Here is a 5,395-nt window from a genome sequence, read left to right as displayed (position 1 = left end):
AATATTAATAATAATGAATAATGATAATTATAATAATTATGATAGTAATAATATAATTAATGATAAAAATTATGACTTTTAATAGTAAAGATAATAATATTTACATATAATAATTAATATGTAACCATTGTATTTTTAACTCTAAATAAGTATTACATGTTATTGATTATATATTATCTAATATTTATATAATTTATGTAATAACCTATTTTGAGTATTAAATACTTATATATATATATATATATATCTATTTTAATAGTCTCTTAATTATTCTATTTATTATTTTGTATTTTTAATTCCAATTGATTGAAGTTTACTTTATTAATTTCAACTTATTATATATATATATATATATATATATATATATATATATATATATATATATATATATATATATATATATATATATATATATATATATATATATATATATATATATAGTGAAAGGATCTCTAGAAAACTAGAGTATGTAGAGAATCCATATAACTCATAGATTGAACTTCAATCTATGTGGAGATTGAGCTTCAATCTATGAAAAAAAAATACAATCTGGAAAAAAAAAAACAGCAAAAAAGAAAACAGCGAATCTGCACAGAAAAAAAGTGAATCTGCAAAAAAAAAAAAAACTGCAAAAAAAGTCAATCTGCACAAAAAAAAGTCAAATCTGCACAGAAAAAAGTCGATCTGCAAAAAAAAAAAAAAACTGCAAAATAAAAACGCAGATTGACTCAATCTGCATAAAAAAAACTGAAAAAAAGTCGATCTGTAAAAAAAAATGGAAAAAATCGTCAATCTGCACACAGATTGACTGAATCTGCAAAAAAAAAAAAAATCTGAACAGAAAAAAAAATCTGCAAAAAAAAAAAAATATGTGAATCTGCACGCATATTTAGTGAATCTGCACGAGTTCCATGAGTTCTCTACTACCATGAGTTCTCCATGGATCCTCACCCTATATATATATATATATATATATATATATATATATATATATATATATATATATATATATATATATATATATATATATATATATATATACTCATAAGAAAAGGGGGATGATTTTCACACCCTGTTTTTTTATCTTCACACACCAATTTACTTGAACTCCTCCCTAATAATAGGGTAAAAGGGTGTGTGAGGATAAAAAAACAAAGTGTGTAAGAATCCGTAAGAAAAGCCATTTGTTTACTGTTCACGCTTGTCGTTTATGCTCCGATGTTTTCGTGTTTTTCTTTTTCGTTTGCAACCTGATTTATTTTACCGGGCTCCACTTAACGATTGGCTCGTCACATTTGTTTCCATATTAATCAAATTTGGACCTTGTTGGACTCCTCTTCTAGAATATTGACCATCAAAAGCTTCTCACGAAAGACATGCTGGTGGCCTTCAACAATTACGTGCCATATTTTTATTGGTATGTAATGTTAGTATGTATTAAGAGTTTACTTAATAACGCCACGTGTTTTTCAACCTGTTTTGACACCTGTTTTGAATAACGCCTCTTTATTCCACTCATATCTCATTCATGTGCAGAAACAAATATCCAATTCGTCTTCTTTGTTTCATCATTATGCACCATATTTATGTAATTTGTAATATATGCTTTTTCAATTAAAAAAATTGCAGCTAATACGTTTCTTTGTTTGTATTTGCTTCTTTAAACTCTTCATCTATCGATATGGACTTTAGGGTTTAATTTCTTTAGCCTTCATCAGCTGCTTTTCAAGAACTTTGGAGTTTTAATTTGATTCTGATGTTATTTTCATTGCAGATATCATGACCCGAGGTTAGGGACCGACTAAATAATTCAAGAGGATGTTAGGACAGTGAAGATAGTTAGATTTGAATTGGGTAAGATTTTTCTATGTTTGTTTTCTTATTTGTAAAAAAATTTAATCATTTGTATCTTCATTAAAAGATTTCACGGTATGTTTATTTCTTCCTCCTTATGTATAGTTAATAAAATTCATGATATGATCTTATAAGCTACACAAGCCTTAATTAGGTGTTCTGTGGTGCGATATGTGCTTTATGTGGTCTATTATCGATTACTAGGTGCTACTTATGGTTTATTTATGGATCCGGTTTATAAATTATTTTGTATTAATATTTGTTTATAAATGGATTTCTCATTAGTTACACACAGGTCTTCTATGAGCCTATGCAAAGTATGTAGCAGGTTATTAATGACGTTTTTAGTGGTTTTAGTTCATTTAGACTTTTTATGGTGATCTCTGGCTTTTTGGAGGCCTGCTTTTGGGGCTGTTTGTTGAGGATGTGGAGCACTTTATGTGGTGATATTGATTAATATATTTATATTTATAGTTGTTAAATGAGTTGATCCGGAAGTTTTGTGTAATTTCAGGCTGTTGATGATGAAAAGAAAGGACATCATCCTTGCCGCTTATAACGTATTTTGGTGAGTTGTGCAATTCAGATAGAATTGTGAACAAAGGCAGTTTGGTTAATTGGTTGCTTTGTCTTGAAGGTTTGAATCCATGAGAAAACACAATGTTTGGCTCATTATTTATCCTTTTGGTTGTTTAAGCCGAGTATAATTGGGTTCATCATTTCATATACCGAGTACCAATACAAATGTCTATATATAATAAAGAAAATGATATTCAACAATTCTGGAGATCATTTGTTAGAAGGGTATGAAAGCTTTGTATCTTAAATGTGAACGTATTTTTGTGAATTCTTCTTACGAATATGAGTTCCTTTCTATGGTTCATATTGAGGTTAATAACTACACTTGCTTAGATAGAAATTAATGAGGTGAATTATGGAGCATGTGTGTGTTGCAAATTTCAGTGGATTATTCATGCTGTTCTTATAAAGATCTCAGCTACTTAAGCAGAAACTTAAGTAGCATACTGCAACCAATGTTTGTGTTACGATATTAGGATGAAAAATATTATTATATTAAAACAATGATCTTACAAGCATAGAGGTCATAAGATGTCAACTTATAAATATGCATTGTTCATATTGTTTACATAGTTCTATTGATTAAATGTGGAGTAAACAAACAACCTACAATGATGATCCAATTTCCAACCATTATCGAGGGTACATGTATTTTCTAAATTACTTTAAACTGTTGATGGTATATTCTGGGCCGTGCAAATTGCACGGCTAAGATTATATATATATATATATATATATATATATATATATATATATATATATATATATATATATATATATATATATATATATATATATATATATATATATATATATATATATATATATATATATATATATATATATATATATATAAACAATAGTTCGTGAATCGTCGAGAATAGTCGAGGTCAAATGCATTCATAAAAAAAATAATATTTCAAACCTTTTGAGACTCGGTTTAATAGACTTTGCTTATCGTGTCAGAATCTTATAAAGATAAAGTTTAAATTTGGTCAGAAATTTTTGGGTCGTCACATATGTTTCATTCACCATTAAAAGCAAATATCCGTTCAGTGGCCCAAAAAGGTATGTAGGTATACCGTTATAAGAAATGAGCTTGAAATCTTTGTGAAAAATTGTCGCTAGAGATCCTAGAATGTAATCCGAAAGAGTGGAATGCTAATCGATTGTATGTATTATAAATTGTTAATGTGTGTCGATCGCTACGATATCCGATACATAATTTAACACGTGTAAGCTTCATAGAGAATGAGATTCATATATGTATATGTATATGATTGGATTCATATATGTATATGTATATGATTGGATTTAAAGAAAGGAACATGTATTTTATAGCATTATCCCTCAAGAAAGAAAAGCTTTTAGTTGCAAATGTTCTATTTACAAGTGATATTCGTTTAAATAATAAAAGGTGAAGACAAAAGACAGATTCGACGAATTGAAGACGCAAACGACCAAAAAGCTAAAAAGTACAAAGTACAATCAAAGTGGTTCAAATTATTGATGAGAAACGTCTCAAAATTACAAGAGTACAAGACGCAAAACGCAAAGTACAAGATATTAAATAGTACGAAAGGACGTTCGAAAATCCAGAACCGGGACCAGAGTCAACTCTCCACGCTCGACGCAACGGACTAAAAATTACAAGTCAACTATGTACATGAATATAATATAATATATAATTAATTCTTAAAATTATATATATATATATATATATATATATATATATATATATATATATATATATATATATATATATATATATATATATATATATATATATTATATTATATATAAAACCGTCGGCAAACTAGCTAACAAACATTTGTGAGCTGGATTCCCAGGCCATGCGATCGCATGGCCAGAAGGCACAAATGCCATGCGATCGCATGGAGCAAAAACTCTGGCCACATCTATAAATTTCGCAGTTTTCGGCCGAATATCACACACCTAATTCACTCTCTATCTCTCACAGATAAATATATATATATATATATATATATATATATATATATATATATATATATATATATATATATATATATATATATATATATATAATATATATAATATATATATATATATATATATATTTATAAATTATAATTTTAATTTTAATAATAAGGGTATGTTAGCGAATGTTGTAAGTGTGTAAGTCGAAATTCTGTCCGTGTAACGCTACGCTATTATTAATCATTGTAAGTTATGTTCATCATTTTTAAATTAATGTCTCGTAGCTAAGTTATTATTATGCTTATTTAAATTGAAGTAATCGTGATGTTGGGCTAAAATATTAAAGACGAGGTTATTGGGCTTTGTACCATAATTGGGGTTTGGACAAAAGAACGACACTTGTGGAAATTAGACTATGGGCTATTAATGGGCTTTATATTTGTTTAATTGAACGATAGTTCGTTAATTTAATATAAAGATTTACAATTGGATGTACCTATAAATAACCATATACACTCGATCGGACACGATGGGCGGGATATTTATAAGTACTAATAATCCTTCATTTAACCGGACACGGGAATGGATTAATAGTCAATGGACTTATTAAAACAGGGTTGAATTACATACAAGGAAAATTGGTGTATTATAGTTTAAGTCCCCAATTAGTTGGATCATTTGACTTCGGATATAAGGATAATTTGACGAGGACACTCGCACTTTATATTTATGACTGATGGACTGTTATGGACAAAAACCAAGATGGACATATTGAATAATCCAGGACAAAGGACAATTAACCCATGGTAATAAACTAAAATCAATACTTCGAACATCATGATTACGGAAGTTTAAATAAGCATAATTCCTTTATTTCATATTTCATCGCACTTTTATTTACTGTCATTTTATTTAATTGCACTTTTAATTATCGTAATTTTTAATTATCGCAATTTTATTTATTGTCATTTTATTTATCGCAATTTCATTTATCGTTATTTAC

The 5,395-nt window shown here is 27.7% G+C and overlaps 1 long non-coding RNA gene across 3 annotated transcripts; it reads left to right on the top strand.

Moving 5' to 3' along the window:
- The first annotated feature begins 1,348 nt into the window (after nt 1–1,348).
- Nucleotides 1,349–2,681, top strand: LOC139855971 (uncharacterized). Of its 3 annotated transcripts, none has more exons than XR_011761626.1 (3): nt 1,349–1,417; nt 1,775–1,854; nt 2,369–2,681. It is a non-coding gene; the product is annotated as an uncharacterized lncRNA (long non-coding RNA). The 3 variants fall into 3 exon arrangements; XR_011761624.1 differs by lacking the exon at nt 1,349–1,417 and adding an exon at nt 1,538–1,588; XR_011761625.1 differs by lacking the exon at nt 1,349–1,417 and adding an exon at nt 1,569–1,693.
- Nucleotides 2,682–5,395: the final 2,714 nt, after the last annotated feature.

This window comes from Rutidosis leptorrhynchoides, chromosome 6 (assembly GCF_046630445.1).
Source record: "Rutidosis leptorrhynchoides isolate AG116_Rl617_1_P2 chromosome 6, CSIRO_AGI_Rlap_v1, whole genome shotgun sequence".
Lineage (NCBI taxonomy): Eukaryota > Viridiplantae > Streptophyta > Magnoliopsida > Asterales > Asteraceae > Rutidosis > Rutidosis leptorrhynchoides.
Note: the sequence above shows the minus strand (reverse complement) of the source record. Positions and strands in the feature narration are given on the sequence as shown.